This window comes from Parasteatoda tepidariorum, chromosome 9 (genome assembly GCF_982258835.1).
Source record: "Parasteatoda tepidariorum strain Cologne lab strain chromosome 9, Ptep-v5.0, whole genome shotgun sequence".
Taxonomy (NCBI): Eukaryota; Metazoa; Arthropoda; class Arachnida; order Araneae; family Theridiidae; genus Parasteatoda; species Parasteatoda tepidariorum.
This window is the reverse complement of record NC_141763.1, coordinates 33,967,233-33,986,082: the sequence shown is the minus strand read 5'-3', so window position 1 is coordinate 33,986,082 and position 18,850 is coordinate 33,967,233. Positions and strand designations below refer to the sequence as shown.

General features: G+C 29.8%; 1 protein-coding gene across 5 annotated transcripts in view; it reads right to left on the bottom strand.

Annotated features, from left to right (window-relative positions):
* LOC107448763 (SLIT-ROBO Rho GTPase-activating protein 1) overlaps positions 1–18,850 on the bottom strand; it is a 231,283-nt gene that overhangs the window by 65,209 nt on the left and 147,224 nt on the right. Inside the window, exon 2 of one of the 5 annotated variants that reach the window (XM_087151257.1) lies at positions 14,684–14,744. The exons of the other annotated variants lie outside the window; for them this stretch is intronic. The gene's annotated coding sequence lies outside the window, so the exon portion shown is untranslated. The remainder of the gene's footprint in view (positions 1–14,683; positions 14,745–18,850) is intronic. 5 annotated transcript variants of the gene reach the window in all.

Here is an 18,850-nt window from a genome sequence, read left to right as displayed (position 1 = left end):
AATGGAGCAGCTTTTCCTCGAGGACTAAAGAAAAAAAAGCGTGAAATATAAATTGAAATTCTGAAGCCCGCTCTGGTGATTTGTACAGACACGACAACACAACAACATTAGATAAGATTGATAGGCTAGGCTATAAAAGCTATAGGATTAGAACTTCATCCTGAATGTAAAGTATGTAAGAACATCGACGAAAGGATAATTGAAAAAAAAAATTTATACAAATGTTATGACTGTTAATTAGGTCAGAATAATAACAAGATGGAATACATATAGAGTTATTTAAATGTTCTGATCAGTACAAGCAAGATTTAGGAAAACTTTAGAAAATTAGCGGAGGAATACAATCTATCTTGTTTTAACTACAAAAATAGCCATGATATTCTAGTGTCTTCAAAAATTTTTGCTCGATTTAAAACCAATTGAAATACAAGGCATTTTCAAAAAAAAAAAAAAAAAAAATTTTTTTTATTATTGACAAAAAGTACTTTGGAAAAAAAAATTCCATTCATATTTGAAATTTCATCAATAATTGATTTTGTAAATTAAAGAAATTTCAATGATGAATAACTGTCTACTCTAGATCTAAATAACTGCAAACTTATACTTACTGTAAGATAACTTTTCAAATCATATTACGATTTAAAAGGAAAAAAAAATTTAAAACTGCATGGCAAAAACTAGAATTTGAATTGATAGTTTTAGTCCTTTTATAATTAGGGTGAAAAACAGATGAAAACTCTTGCTAAAAACGGCTTTAAACGGTTAAAGACTGTAAAAAAGAAAGGGGAGCGAACGATTAAAAACAGAAAATATCTGTATTTATCTTTTAACATATTTTTTTTCTGTAAATTTACAGTTATTTTTTACAAAGTGTTATATTTATTTTTTCCCATTTTATTTCTTACATTACATTTTACATTACAATGTTATTTTATAAAATATTTTGCTGCTTTTTTCCAACTCGTCCCTCTGTTTAGATGCATAGAATAATAAAACGTCAAATAAATGATTAAAGACAGTAAAAAAGAACGGGTAGCGAACGATTAAAAACAGAAAATATCTGTATTTATCTTTTAACATTTTTTTTCTGTAAATTTACAGTTATTTTTTACAAATTGTTATAGTATTTATTTTTTCCCATTTTATTTCTTATATTACATTTTACATTGCAATGTTATTTTATAAAATATTTTGCTGCTTTTTCCAACTCGTCCCTCTGTTTAGATGCATAGAATAATAAAACGTCAAATAAACGGTTAAAGACTGTAAAAAAGAACGGGTAGCGAACGATAAAAAACAGAAAATATCTGTATTTATCTTTTAATAGTTTTTTTTCTGTAAATTTACAGTTATTTTTTAAAAAGTGTCATGTTTATTTTTTCCCATTTTATTTCTTATATTACATTTTACATAACAATATCATTTTATAAAAGATTTTGCTGCTTTTTCCAACTTGTCACTCAGTTTAGATGCATAGCATAATATTTGTGAGCACGATCTTGTGACGTATTAATGATTTATTACGAAAAATATCTTAATGATTGAAAATAATGAAACCTTTCTGGGAGATACTTTCGGCACTTAATATTGGTTAATTGTATGATTTATGTTCGCCCAACATCAAAAATAGAAATGAATGACTTCGCGGTGTTCATTGAAAATTCGGCAAGATCTAAGAAGAAAAAGTGAGTCCTTATTTGAGAATAACAGGAAAAGAACTTCTTATCAAGACGGACACTAGGCTAAAACCGAAGGCGCATTTGTTCTCGCAATTTCCGCTACACAGCGTCCGTATGACGCTGAGCTGACTATGGATTTCTTAGAAAATCAAAACCAGACTGTTAATCACAAAGTCTAATGTTTTTAATCAACAAACATTTGAAACAAAAAATTTAGATTAAGTAAAGCAAAAATAAACAAAAAACAACGAGTAATCATAGAAACAATCGGGGGTGATTGTGAGCCCAATTAAAAAATCCTGAAAATTTCCTGAGTAGAATCATTAATGACGCATTTCAAAAAATGTATGTCTTGATAAATTTAAATCATTGATATTTTCACAACGTGAAATTCCATATAATTTATATGCAGCATAATTTAAATTAATAATTATGTATTTAGTTTACTTTTATCTCTAATCACATATATTATTCTACCAGAAAAAAGATTGAAAGAGATGCCAAGTATAAATTCTAGTTCTAATATTTTTACATAAAATACACAAGAATTTTTATACATAAATGTCATCGATGATTTCTGTAAACTTCTGGACTTTGGATTTCCGGATCGAGGTTAGCGAAAAATCTGGAAATCTGGATTTTTTCCGGAGCACAATCATCTCTGAACAATAGACAGAGTGCAAAATTGATCACAATCTTACCAGCTCGGAAAAAATGGGTGAAATTTCTTTCAGTTAATAGTCAATCAATTATCAATTAATTAATATTATAATTTAGTCAATTATCAATAAATAATTGATAATAATAATTTTTCAAAAAATATTAGAGCTGTTTCTGATAGAGTGTCACAGATTCAAAACTCAGTCAGAGCAATGTTAGCATAAAATGTGCCTAATAATGGTAGACAGATCTTAGCCAAAGTTTTCTTGAAATCAGGTGACTCGGGTTCGAATCTCAGCCATGGCTGGTCGCACTAACCACAGAGATGACGTAAAATATCTTCAATGGTAGGTGGCTCATAGGTAAGAGTCGCCTTGCCGTCTGGCTAACCGTGGGATGTTTTCGTGGTTTTCCTACTTATGTAACGTAAATACGGGTTAGTTCCGGGAAAAAGTCCTCCACGAAGGCTAGTTTGTCCCAATGCTTCGTCCAGGAGTTCTGTTGTTTTCAGGATAGAGTGTAAAGTTACGAGGCTACTGAGTTTTGGTAGCCGTAAACTCAAAATTGGATTGGCTGTTCAACGGATATAAAATAAATAAGTTTTCTTACGGTAGAAAGGTTAACCGTGAGAGGTTTTCGTGACTAATTTCATTTGTCCCCCAAACGCCTGTTAACTATCCTGAAAAAGTCCTCAACGAAGGGTTGATGAAGTTTAGTACAAGACAAGCTATAATGCGGCACAAATATATATATATATATATATATATATATATATATATATATATATATATATATATATATATATATATATATATATATATATATATATATATATATATTTTAGCAGTTCGGTTAATTGAGGGAGTGTTTCGTGACTTTCCCTCTCTCACGTGCGTGTTAGCTTTCAATTTCAACCAAATGATGACAAAGTTGAATCAAAACAAAGAAGGAGACAGCTATGGGTACAAAAAGATCAACAGATGTTTGAGGAAAAGGCTTCACTGTGGGAGGACTTCGTGATTTTTTTCGTATTTCAAATATCGGTTAGTTTTCCCGGTAAGTCCTTAAAAGGTAGTAAAGTTGAGTTTAATCTGATAATTTAAGAAATATTACAGCAATTTATACGAAATTTTGAGGAAAATAAAACCGTAAAAAGGCTTTTTGAATTACATCTTTATGTTTCCTAAATGCACGTGGTTTAGTTTTTCTTGAAAGCAACAAGAAAAAGTTTGGCAATAAGTAATGCTCCAAATATATGTAGTTTGTCTTCCTATCTACACAATTAAAAAGTAAAGAAATAAACATTTATATTTAATTCTATTAAGAAGGATAAAATTTAAAACCGCATTAGTTTATCATTAATAAAAGAAATGTATATAAAAATAGAGTTATCAGTTAGTGAAAAATTCCCGTTGAATAAAAATACCCAAAACATTTCTCTTTTACAAACACGCACTTTTCAAGTTAAGATATTAAGTAGCTTCTTTTTGTAACCTTGGAGAGAGTATAAACTAATAATTGTCCTCTTAAAATGACATGAGTCCGCTAACAATATCACATATCGTCTTTTCAATGAACAATCTTTTTCATGAAGTGCCCGCCAGCATAGAAAGAGAATTCAATTTCAACAAATGACAGATGAAAAAATAAATGTTATGGGGAAGCGTTTGGCGATCTTCTTTTTTAGAAAGAGACAGTGCTTGGCTTCCGGTTTAAATTTAATTCCTTTTCAATGAATAAAATGGAACAACGCATGAATGAATCAAAAGAGTTATTTTGTTTTCTTCTTTATCTTAATCCATACAGATAAGTGAAATTTAAAATCTGCGTTTATAAAAAGAGTTATTATTCATCGATATATTTAAAGGAAGATGAAAGTCTTCACTTCCTCCAAAGGTAGGTTTAAAACATCACTCCAGTTTTCGTTTTTATTGTTTGTGGTGTTAGTGCAAGCGCAGGCAGTTTCAGTTTTCTAAGATATAAACTTATGCTTTTTATAACCAACAATAATAACCACGTTATTTTTATTTATTCAGAATCGGTTCATCAATTTTTACTCCCACAAATGTGAATTAGACAAATTGACCAGTAACAAGTTGATTATTTAAATTTTTTATAAAATTACGTACACACCTGCTACACTAAGCTCTGCAAAATTTCAAAATGACTACTTAAAAATTTTACGAACAAAGATTCGAATGGAATATAATGAGGGAATAAATTTTGTTTAGAAAACGTTGAACGTAAAGTTTAGACTGCAAAAATTTGGAACTATTGAAAGATTTTACTCTTAGAATTTGAGTACATAAGTACTTGATGGACTAAGATTATTAAACTGAGGACATTTTAGAATATTTGAATAAACGTATAACATTTTTAAAAATATTAGAAGTTAAAATAAAAAATCGTTGCAACCAATTCGATGATTTTTAAATCTTAATCAGAACGCCAGAAATTATTTTTTTAAACAGTTTTGTTAAATTCAATACCTTCAACTTTTTCATAAAAAAAAATAATAATAATAGTAGGTATTTTATAATTATAAAAGCATTGGTAAGTTGTTATTTAATTAAAAAACAATAATTTATTCTCATTTTCGTTTCATAGCAATTTCCCTAAGAAAGATTTAACTTTTAATTTTACTCCTATTATTCCTAGGAATTTTTATCTTTTGTGAATTATTAAATATATTTTACAAATTAATTATATTTATAAAAATAATCTCAGTAGCAAAACTTGAGCTCGTAAGTAATTGTTGATTTTGAAAAATAATAACAACCCGCACATTCATTCTAAATACATGCAAAATATATTGTGAATCTATTTTACGAATTATCTTAATTAAATTTTTCTCATAATACAGGGAATCATAGATTGCTTATTTTAAAATTTGCAATAAAAATGGCTTTCTTTAAATGCGGGGGCGCAAGATGAAAAAGATTCGACCGATTTTTCTCCACTCCATAAAAAGTCGCTAAAAAAGAACTAAAGATAAGACAGAAATTCGAAGCTATTAGAAAAAAGTGACCTCTTAACCATGTTAACAAGCAAAGCTATCTCAATGTCTTTCCAACAAAAAATAAACTGATTTAATTTGCCCGACAACTAAAGAATAAAAAGTAACAGCTGAATTCAGTAGTCAAGAGCCCACGAACATTTCGGTAAAAAACGAATTTCCGGAATGTGATTGGAACTTCAAACAATTCAACTCCGAAAAGGTGGCCGGCCAGTCTCCAGTGCCATCTGTTGATACGTCAAAATGACGTCATTGTTAACCAGATGAGACATGTGTTTTGTTGTTGTCATGGTGACACAAAGACAGCTGTTCCGTAATTTTAGTAGTATGCTGGAAAAATCAGCATGAATGGAAAAGGGGAAAAATCTGTTATCAGATGATTTTTTTTTAAAACTTCCCAGTTGCTGTGGAATTCCCAGAGTTGGCTTAGTAATTGGAAATTCTGACATGATAAAGAGTTAAATCGTTAATACTCAGTCAAAAGTTACAACTTTCAATTGTCAAGTTCCCAATTTTTTTTTCGGCTGTTGAACTCTTAATGATTGACCTTATTATGGCGGAACCCGAGACTTCATTCATAAGTTTAACTAGCGATTGTTAACATATCCATTAAAGAAAGAATATTATTTATTTTGAAAATTTGTAATGATCTAAACGTTTTATATCATTTTGTTAGTGAATTAATTTAGAACGACATTCGTTTTTATCAAGATTAGTCTTAAAATTGGGATTTATGCCAAGCAGTTGAATTCACAGGATTAGGCGGTATCTAACCTAGATCTTAATTTGATTTTAGTGTGTGCATTAATGAGTTGAAATATAATTTCCGTTAAAATACAAATGAAAATAAACGTACGGAATATTTATCAAAGAAACATACTTCTTCATTGTTGAGTTTGATTATTTTTATACGGTGTGAAATAATAATGCGATTTTTTAAAATGCATACTCTATTCATAATTCATTCATTACATAGTGATTAAAGATTTATTCAATTTTTTTTTTCGATTTTTATTTCGATTTTTTTTTTGATTCATTGTATAAAATTCAATCTTCGAGACTCAGCAACGATTTTTTGCATGGGGTTCACTGTCTATCTATGATAGCATTCGAAGAATACATTTTAAACAAAAAACCTCAAGTTGTTTTTGTCACATCATAGACAATCCTGTCCTCAGCTGGTCGAAATCCGTACATCATCATCTATCCTGAAACAAATACATTACTTACAGTCCACGAACTCTCAAGATGTTTTCAACATCTTCTATGACCTTGTGGAAGGCAGACGATTTTTTCAAAACTCCATCTAAAAGCTCTTTTTTTTTACCATCATCGAGAGAAGTGATCCTCGCCCTTTCTTATTAAAAGAGCAACTGGGACGTGTCAGAGAAGCGCCACTCAAATGCTCATTCGCAATATCTATTTATACAAGTGTCGGAGTGTAAGTCAAGGGAAAGTGAGATAAAAGCGTAGACAGAGGTGAATATTTCGTGACTCAGAGGTGCTGGAGAACACCAGACCCTTTATTTTTAACGATCAGGAAAAAATACACAAATGTTATTTGCGATATCATTTAATTTTAAATATTATAATTGAATGGTAAAAACATTTACAGGATCAATTATTACCATTGACAACAGAATGACTCCCGAAATAAAAAAACCCGACTCTATCTGAAAAATAGGGTTGTCTATAAGCTGGGAAGATTTATTAAATCTAGGTTTCTTTCTAGAAGTTTTTAATCTACAAAACTTTTGTCTGGCCAGTCTTGACATAAGCTTCTGAAGCTTGGACAATGACAAAACTGGAGGAAAATCGTATCGCAATATTTGAGAGAAAGATTTTGCGGACAATAACTGGAGAAGGAGATTTGACTTTTAACTGTATAAGATTTATAAACAACCTGATATTATTAAATACATAAAAATAAATAGAATGAAATGGATGGCCCACGTGATACGAATGAGTGATGACAATACAATAAAAAAGATACCTGCTTTTTAGACCCACTGGAACAAGAAAACGAGGAAGGCCGCTGTTGAGATGGGCTGACTCAGTGGAGTCTGATTTTCTTGCAATTAATGAAAAGAATTGGAGATCAAACATAAATCGTCATAGAGAAATCTTCAGAGGAAGGCATTGGCTCACATTGGGCTGTCTGGCAAACTCTGATGATGACGATGTTAAAAATATTTTGCTGGGTTTATTAGGGTTTATTCCAGATATTGTGTAAAAGGTCTGTTTTTGTGAAATCGGGAAAAAAGTATTCAAGATATTAAGGTATTTGGGTTTATCAGTGGTATATTCGGGCTTGATAATGATTTCTTTTAAAGGAATTGGGGAAAAATTTGATATGGATTAGAGAATATAGTAAAAAAGGTGCTTTAAAAAAATAGGGTCCGGATTTTTCGAAAAATCACAAAAATTAGTTGTTTAATTATCGGACTTTTTGTGAAGGGTCCGTTTTTTTGAAACTGCAAAAAATCTACTCCAAGTTTGGCGGATTCAGGATTTTGTGAAAATAAATTGCTGTTTCTATGAAGAAAAAAACCCCACAAAAACCATGTTTTTAATAATAAACTTTTAAAAAAAAGAAGAAAAAAATGAGTCCTCTTGCCGTCAGGCTAACCGTGGGAGGTTTTCGTGGTTTTCCTCTCCATGTAACGCAAATGCGGGGTAGTTCCATCAAAAAGTCCACAAAGGCAAATTTCCCAAAATACTTCATCCAGGCGTTCCCTTGTCATCTGGATTGGGTTCAAAAAAGAGGATATGGCGCGTTTAACTCAATGTTGTTGCTCCTCCTCATAGCCTAGTAGGGCTAAATCAGGTCTATAATTAAACCCGAAATATCTTAAGATAATACGTAATGAAGATATAAGTAAACTGTGCTTAAAATATATCTGAAACAAGAATTTAAAAAAATAAATAAAAAAGAAATAAAAAAATAAAATAACAAAAAATAAAAAAGACGACAATAAAAAAAAACTATAAAAAGAACGAAGAAAATTTCACTTGAGTACATCGAGACCTGAGCTGCAAACATTTATCTGAAGAAGTTAAATCTTATTACAGCTAGGTTCCTCTCGTAGTGGTAGAACAATAGTTGAAGTCATTTTGTTAAAATCTTACTTTTAAATATTATTCTCACAAATATTATAAATTTGAAACTGAAGAAACCCTTAAATAATTCATATCTTTGGTTGCTCCTGTTGTGTTGTTTCTAATGCCACTTGCCATTTCCAGCAAACCTGTTTGGCAAAACCAAGCGAATTTAAGGCAGAGGGTGCGTTTCTTGTTTTTCGATGGCGCCATCTATGGCCAAGAATACGACTTCAGCCACACGCACGTCACTGCCCGTTATTAGGGCGGACATATTCATAGATCCATTTATTCATCCATAGATCTTAATTTTGACTTGAACCAGAAAAAGATCAATCTCCAATTCAGTACTCCCAAAGGTACGATTTGTTATGTGAACATAGAGGAGTTTGTGACCTGACAGATTAAATGTGCACAGTCACCATTTAATACGCATGGAGTCTTCCGCCGGAGGGGATCAAACTCACGACCTCTTGAACATGGGCCCAAAAACCTACCAACCAGACTATCCTAGCATGGTTGCTCCGTCATATAGGAACCGAACAGTGAAATAAAAAAATAAAAAAAGGAACTTTTTTATAGCGAAATATTTTGAATACACCGATTCACAAAAGAATACCTGTGATAAATCTCTTAAGACATATTTTCACTACGATGTAATCTAACTACATTCCAAAAAAAAATCAGTTTGGATAATATATCTGTCAAATTCAGATAAGCAATCAACAACTCATCATACTTTCATATAAATCGTTTTTGAGAAAACAGTACCTCCTAAATTGAAAACTATCACATCTGAGTGTTTTTTTTTTTTTTTTCTTTTCTTCCCCTTTGAATAACTTAGAACGCATCTTTGGTTAAGTAGTGAACGATGATAGAGGAACAGTATAGGTTAAAAGAAAATTCAAAGGCAAACCGCACAAACAGTGAAAGTAGGAAGAAAAAAAAGATGAAAAAAAAACTTAATCGAAAGCAAAGGCAAGTATGTGAAATGTATATCAAACTTACATCACAAACGGAAGCCGCTTTAAAAGCATTGCAGACGAGAGGAGGGGGAAAAAAAAGTTTCAGTAAAAACCGGCACCAAGTTGTCTGCTAGAGGCGATTTCGTGTCGACGTGCCCGATTCATAGAAATAATATATATTTTTGAAGTTATACTTCTTATGCGACTTCCAACAAAGTTGCGTTAAACGTTTAACGCTACATTTTTATTGGCCGGGAATTCACGTGGTAGGATCCAGTTTTCCCTCATTCATTTCCATATTGTTTTGGTTCTCACTAGCATAAAAATAATAAAAGTATTGTTTTTCCATAAATATTTTTTTAGTTTGCTTTGATACACATAAAATTTAATAGGGTAGTATTTCTTATTTTCAAATTTAGTGGATTAAAAAATTTTAAAAAATGAGTGACGGATTTAAGGTTATGTCAAGGTACGTCTCTTGTGAATATCAATTGATTATTTCTCTTCTGAAATTACATTATGACGCATTCACATACATTATTAATACAAACACATTTTCCAGGGCGAGACGATGAGGCAACCACAAACACTGGTTCAAGAGGTCCACGAGGGAAAAATGCACAATATTACCGTGATTACAGAGCATGGAAAAGAGCGGAGCAGGATAAAGAGTCGTTGAATAGAACTAGTGATCCTTCTACAACTGCTGATTCTTCTACAATTAACGTCGCAGGTTGCGAAGTTTAACTTCTTCCGCTCGGAGGGACTCCACGCACTATTTTTTTTTATAATTTCTTTTAAAAAAGGATGTTTTGTTTATAACTTTTATTTGCTCTAACGGGTTAAAAATTATAATCAAAACATTAGTTATAAAATCACATTTGTAGAAGAAAATATTGGGAGTTCAAATCAATAGAATTACTAATCTAACTTCAAGTTTAACGTTATTAATCCAATTATTATATGAAATATTAATCGTATTAAGTTGATAGAATCTTAAAATTCAGGGTTGATGTAGTTGACGTATGCCTGTTTAGGCAGAGGGGGTGCGATTGTTCTTGCTTTCCAGTGGTTGTTTTCCTATCTATGGCCAAGAATTCGACCTCTGCCACACCATACGTCGCACCAGTGTCCCCAGAGGTTATTGATTTGTTATGGGAACATGGAGGACTTTTGCGACTCGATAAATTTAACGTGCATCAGTCACTTTACTACACGGGGAGTCATCGGCCGGCGGGGTTCGAACCCACGAACTCTCGGACATGGGTCCAGTGCCCTACCGACCAGGCTTTCCCGGCCATAAAACTCAGGGTTATAATGCTATATGTTAACACTTTTGACCGTACGTATTACGGCTAATTATTAACTTAGATGCGCAGGACTAGTACAATAAGCTAGCTACTGCACGTTTTTCGACAGGTACAAACTACTGCCCAAGCGGGGAAATCTCCCCGATCGGTGAGCCAAGCGTTAAAAATAACCTATTAAAAACTAAACTTATATTAAATACCAAAATATACATATATTTATAATTACACAGTTGTATGAACTAAAATGTTTATTTAACGCAAGAAATAACTTAGCTAACCTCTTTCTGGATTTAACAAAATACAATTATTAAATCGAACTTGAAACTTACAGAGATAGAAAATGGCTACAATATAATTTAAACGTTAAGTATGTGTTGCCAATAATAAAATTTAAAAGAAATAAGGAATATAAAACTAAGACATTAGTCATTGAAGGGTTAAACAGTTACAACATAGTTTAAAAAAAATAATAAATAAATTTATTCATTTAATTTAATGAGTCTCCATATTTTCACAACATTTTTATTTCTACTTATATATTTTTAGAGTGCACTTTCAGGATAAAATTAAGAAGAAAATAAGCTCAATATTTTGAAGAAAATCGTGTACAATTTTTGCAGTCTACAATTTTCATGCATCAAAAAAAGTAAGTAAAAATAAATAACTATTAGTCTTGTAAACGCAAAATAAATTCAATCAAGCGTAAAAAATAATCCGCAATAATAAAAATTTTACCGAAAAACAAGAAAATAAAGAAAGGCACAAAAAAGCGACACATTTAAGCTTACATACCAATTTTATTTCTATACACTGGCAATAAAAATCATTAATCATTTCCTTTTTACGAACAAGACAGTAACGCTTTTCAAATCCCTCAACACAAAAAATTTCTAAGTAAATAATGAAGAAAAGCTCGCTTTTTCGAGGTACAGGGAAAGAAGATATTCGCGAGTTATGAAAAAAAAAGAGAGAGTTTAAGAAAATTAAAAAAAAAGTGAGAAAAATGAGTTGCCGAGAATCAATTTCAGCAGTGGTTGGAACGTTTCGAAAGTTCACACGGTTACGGTTCCAGACAAGTAAGTGGCAGCAGATGATTTGAATCAGCCTGAAATGAAAGGTTTATGTGTAATATTTTTTATTGCTGCTATCTTTTCCCACACGAAAATATTTCAAAAATAAACTGCAATTTAATGTGGAGCAATGGAAAAAAGTAAAATAAATAAAATCAATTAACAAGATTTCGGAAAGATGGGAAAGTTTAATCCTAGATAACTAAACATTTGTCTAATAAACTATCAATTATGTCTAGTTCAGGGAATTCGTTTCGTTTTATAACTAAATTCGAAAGTTTTATAACTAAAAATACCATGTTCTTAAATAAAATGAGCCTCCATAGCTTGAAAAATTTTCTGTTTGTTGCTGTAGATTAAATTGAAAATCTTTAAAGTACTTTTATTATGTCATGATTACGTGGAAATTTATAGCTATATATACTTTCACATGAATAACAATAATCGTTTTCTAATTTTAAATTCTTATTTAATTTTTTAATGGTAATGAAATATTTTGCAACGATATTTTTAATTTACGCAAAATTTAAAATCTAATATTGACGTATTGCATTTAGAGAAATATTGGGGTTAAAATTAATGTAAGCTATGAAATGGTCTACAAGCTAACGTTAACGAACCAAATACTAAAGGTTATAAACTAAGCCTGACGCAAAAAAGGAAGAAAACGAACAAAATAAAAGTAGGCGGGAATACAATGAGATAGAGACTATTTAAATTAATATAATCGTTATTGTTTATTGTAATTTTTTTTATTTTTTTTATTGAACTCATATTAAACGCTTTGAAACAAAAAACATAATTTTAAATCAAGAAAAAATTACAAAACACAACTAAGTTTCATTTGCAATGACTTATTTATCTGGTGTTTTCAAATAATATTTATGAAACTATAGTGAGACTGAAAATGAGATGAAAATTGCTCGGGGAAAAGGGGACAACTGGTTTCCCTCTTCTTTAACTTCTCAGGAAGAAGATAAAAAAGTCTTATTAATGCAAGCTATATCCTAATCAGATAATTTAAAAAATTAAGTTAAATGTCGCAGATGCAGGAAGCAACTATACTGCGCTAAACATAAATGGCTTTACTTGAAAGAATGCAACAGAAAGATTGTCACAAACTGAATCTGAAACATTTTTTTTTTCAATGACGTGCATTGTGGTCGTGGGACTCGTTAGTTAAAGAAGATCCATTACGGAGATTAACTAAAAGTTGAAGTTTAGTTTCCTTAATTCAGTCAAAAATATGTTCAGTCGAACAACAAGCACATTTTCGAATAAAACTTTCTCGACAAATAAACTTAATTCGGACAGATTCAGGATCTGTATCATGTACCATTCCAACATAAAAAATATGGACAACATAGTTCTACTTTCATGACAAATGATACACATATTCCACTAATCTCTTTAAAACTCTCCCTTCAGCCTTTTTTCACATATGGAAGGGGGAAAGAATTTCCCCTTTTCACCCGGATCAATAAAGCAAACATGATACGAAAATCCCCAAAGGCAAAGATATATAACTCCCTTATGATGAAAGAGTGTGGATATCTTATGCACTTTTTGCTCAACGCCCCGCATCATAAAGATGGCTGTTCTATCAACTAACTGGTGATGGGAAACCACCGCCTGGCATCAAATCCTTACCATTTTGAAGATACAAGAAGAAAAAATCATCCACTTCAGCTGTCTAGTCTTTGTCGCGATCGTCTGCATTTTTATTTTGGTTCAAACGATATTAAAGTTTACCGAGAAGACATTTTCCCATAAATTTTAAGAATATTGAGCTTATAGTGTGAAATGTTGCGACTAAGATTTATTTTTCTTTCGTGAACTTCGGTTGTAAAATTCGCAACTCTTGAAAATAAAGTTTAAATATTTACAGTACAAAAGATTTAAAATAGATAAAACAGGAAATATTTTCAAACTTTTTTTTCACAATAAAATTTAGAGAGCAGACGATCATAAATTGTATAAAGAAATATTATTAGAGATATTTCGTGAAGAAAAAAAAATGGGTTCGAAAATTTACGAATTTATTTATATTTACTTTTTTTTTGTTTTGAAATTAGTATTCAATTAAAGAAATAAAGTATTTAACCAATCTTTTAGAGAATGAATCTTATCTTAGTATCTCTTAAAACAAAATAAAATTTGGATTAAGCTTTCTGAGATCTCGATGGAACTAGATTGAAAGATATAGTAATCTATCCTTACTTAAGTTAATCATTTTCAAGATCAAACGATTTGAACAATAGGTAGAATTGTGTTGTTACAATTATTTTGTATTTATTAACAATAAATAATAAAAGATGTTTGAATTATTAGATAATGCACTCCAGTTAATGCAAAGAAGTGTAGATTGAATAAAGCTACATCACTTTGATTTCATTAACGCATAATTTAAATAATCCTATCATAAATAATTGCAAAAGCGAAAAGTCTATTTTTATTTCTTTAACCGGTTATCTGTTTTTGACATAATGCTACTCGACATAGATGTATTTTGTGTACCCTTTTTTTTGACGTAATATTACTTTCCGGTTTAGTCTTTCAATATGTTTTTGTTCTTGAAGCACCATTTTGTTGTCTACGTCTTGCTTGCATGCTAACAAACAGCAAGCATCTTTTGCATGCTGACAAAGAGATATAGAATAGTAAATTGTATTAAAACAGTGCGAAGAACCGAGAAAAACGATGTGAAAACATTGAAAAATTTCGCATAATATTTAAAACTTTATAAAAACAAAAATATTAAATAAATAACGCATAGTAAAGATTGCGGTAATTATAATAACTAAACATAATATTTTAAAAACGAATTTTTTAAAAATCACATTTTATTAAGGTACAAAAAATGAAGAGATTCATACATTCTTACCAATATGGTAGATTTCCCTGAGTCTTCACATTATTTAACATGATATAAAAAATGAACTTACCTAAAATAGAAAAAAAGAAACATTACATTATGAACTGCAACACAAACATGTTATTTTTTCTTAAAATAATATTTCGAAATTTATAAAAATAAACATACAATGATTCTAAAAATAAAATTACAAGAGAGAAAGGAAAAGAAAAAAAAAAAAAAAACGAAGAAAAGAACATTAATTTTACGTCAAAATAGAAGTACAGTAAATGTACTCTTCGGTTAACATTTGCTTACAAACTTTCGGTATTTTAAAATTTTGCAAAATGCTTAATTTTTAAAATGTGTGCATATATAGCTCAATAAAGACAAAAAGGATAAAAAAAAAAAAAAAACTAAAAAAAGAATTTTAAAAAAAAAAAAAAAAAAACTAAGAGAATTAATAAGTTTTATTAACTGCGTATAAGCTGCAAGTATATAGAACTCATAAAATAAGTTTAAATATTGAGAAAACCGGGAAAATAATAAAGATTAATTAAAAGAGAAGACGAAAAATTATAAAAATAAAATTACTTCTAAGAAACATTTAAAAAATTTTTTAATATAGATATATATAAATATAAATTCTGAAATAATAGCGTGACTACAGTTGGCCATTCGTAAATCGAAATTGCGTAAATTACAAATAGCGGTAGAATTTTTTTCCTGTAGCGCAGCTGCATAGTTGCTTTATGTATGCGAAAGTACTGAAATAAAAAATTTGAGTTTAAAATTAGTGTAAAAAGTAGAAAAATTCTTTTTTCATTTAATCAAGTAATAAATTAATTTAAATTTTATAAATCATTCTCTCGCCTAAATGCAAAGCACTGATCAATTACGTCATTGGTCAGTGCTTTGCATTTAGGCGAGATAAAAATCCGAAACCTGTGACATACGCGTATGGAACACACCCTAAAGCTCTATCTGCCATAAACCCCTAAACATTCTACATAAAAGGAAAATTCGTCCGATCGATAAAAACCATATGAACATAGAAAAGAATAATGCATGATTTGTCAATCGCGTGTACATCACGGTAATTGACTAAGCGACATCACGATTCAAGGATATATTCATCGAAATTGCAGAGACTTCATTCTAACTGCTGTATGTACCAATACAATATTCATGAAATGATTCACGAAATTTTTCTGCAGGTTCACGACAGTATAATAAATATCACGAAAGAGTCTTTTTTACTGAATTATTGTTTGAGGTTCAAATATTACTTAAATGGAATTATTCAATACACAACTACGACAGTTATATTTTTGTTGGTGAAAAAATAATAAGGAAAAAAGCATATTTTAAATAATTTAAATAATAAGGAGAAAAGCATATTTAAAATAATTTAAATAATAAGGAGAAAAGCATATTTTAAATAATTTAAATAATAAGGAGAAAAGCATATTTTTAAATAATAAGGAGAAAAGCATATTTTAAATGATAAGGAGAAAAGCATATTTTAAATAATAAGGAGAAAAGCATGTTTTAAATAATAAGGAGAAAAGCATATTTTAAATAATTTAAAAAAGCTCTCAACAGTCTTTTATTTTTCAGCAAACTATTATACAAATTTAAAAAAAATTATTTATCTTTATTAAATGATCAAAATAAAAATAAACGCTTAAACTTAGAATTAAAGTTCGACACTTTATGATTCATTACATTATCATTTAAGTTATTAAAAACATGCAAAATAAGAACACCATGCAAATTATTAAGAACACGCAAATTGAGGTCCTTAAGGACCATTTAAATTAAAACAAATTTAAAAAGAACATTACATGATTAAAAGAAACATTTACATTTAAACAAATTTTATTAAATTTCAAATGGAAAAATAAAATAGATTGCAATCACATTTTTTAATTTCCTATTAAATATATACTTTCCTATTAAAAAAGAGTTTTAGTTCTATTTCTTCTTCATTAAAACTATATTTTTACAAAATTTTTAAGTTTAAAATAACTTTCAATCAACGTTGTAAATTTTTGAAAACATAAAAGAATCGAATTTCCTTTATTTGCTGATGTTAGTTTTGAATATGTTTGACAGATGGCGACACGAACCATATCATATAGTAGGAAGATTTGAAGCAGCTGTTTGATGATGGATGATGTCTTGTAGCAGAGAGAGCAAGAACATTTAATTTTAAATTCATTCACGCACTCGCCGGCTCGGAATTCGAACGAGTGCAGTAACATTTCAAGGCTATTATGCAAAAATACAACACAAATGCGTTTGCTCATTGCATTTGTGAATTTCCACAACAAGGACATACCAAATAAGGCAAATGTTAAGACGCTGAATTCATAACAGTAATCTAAAATTTCACAATTTATTAAGTGTCCCGATTCGAATCTCAGTTGCTAGTTCATAGAATGGTTAAAGCGTTTTTTAAAAAAGCAAATTAATAATATTTTTCCTTGATTTTTTTTAAAAAACAAAACTAGAGTTAACAGATAGAGTTACACAATTATAACTGCATAAACTATTTAATTTATCTACAAACTGATTTTTTTTTTTTTTAATCTTTCCATTAATTCACTTATTCATTCACTGTGTCAAAAATTATAAGATATTTGGTAAAAGTTAGTTAAAACAGACTGAGGTTTATAAATAACTCTTTGACGTTATTAAACATATTTTTCAGGCGTTTTTTTCACTATTTTGTATTAATTTTGATTAAAATAAATCATATTTAACATTTTATTAATTTATGGTTATGAAATACTGCATGAAACACCGGTGTCTTTTTCTGCGTTAAATGTAAACTCTTCCAAACACGGCTAGCTTCCAAATTTTTTATTTGTTTATTTTTTTCCGAATTTGCATTTATTTGGATCTAGAGAAACAGTTATTCATCATTGAAATTTCTTTAATTTACAAAATCAGTTATTGGTAAATGTTTGAATATGAATGGAAACAATTTAAAATTAATTATTTTTGAATGAGAATTAAAAAAAATTCAAACTACTTTTTTTTTGGGGGGGGGGGCTATATTTTGGTACAAATATCTAACAGGGTTGTTTTTAATAATTAAAATATACCAAAAGATATTTTTGCTTGTAACTAGAGCGTCAGAAAGAGAAAATATAAATCTAACTCCAGTGTCCAGTCTGCGTCAAAGGGTTATGGAACAATAATTTATTCTATTAAGTGATTATAAAATCAGTTAATTTTTCACATAAAAAGCTGATTTTTTTCTCTTTTTTTTCCAGTTTTATCTTTTCTCAATATTGAGAAAAGATACATTGGATATTTATCTAAGTTTGGAAACTCGAATGTTTACATTAAGCATAAATGTTACACCATTAATTATTTTATTACAGTAAACAAAGCATGTATGCGTGTTTAAATTAGATGAAGTGATCTATTTCAGTGGTTGCGGGGGCAGCATCCGGCCCGTGAAGCCTTTTCTGTGGCCCGTGAACTAAAATACATTAGTTGTCCTTTTTTTGCGGACAATTTTAGTAAAAAATCAATGTGGGTTTTAAATACTTTTAAGTTTTACATCTGAACAATTTGATATCAATTGCACAATTGTTTAATACATAGGTGCACATTGCAGCCAGACTTTATTAATAGGCAATTAAATATTTTTTAAAATCTACTTCCTTATATAAGTTGGAAACCCCTGATACTTTTCATTGCATCAGAATTTATCAGAAATAAAAAGAGAAATATTTTTTTTTTTTTAAAAAAAAGGGAAAACGAAAAATCGGTATCGGCAAATATTCACGCGTAGTTTTGACCTAGATTTCGAACAGGAGGCCAAAAGAATTTAAAATGCCGAGACATAGTCGATGCAATTTTCAAGAGGTAGACATGATATGAGTGGAGTTCACGGCGGGAGACGTTTGTTACGGCTCGTTACACTTCAAGAATATAGGAACCCCTCATCAGCGGGATGGAGCTTGTAAACGCGAAGACACACATCATTTACATTATATCTTCCTTTTTTGAAACAGCAGAAATGTTTTTAATTACTTTTTTTGATGTGGCTCAAAAATGATGTTGAAAATAGCTGACTGCGTTGAATGAGGAAAATTTCGAAGAACCGGAAAGTATTGTCGTTTCTGCGCATTTTTGATATTCTATCGAAATTTATTAGCTTATTGTGTACCTCTAAGT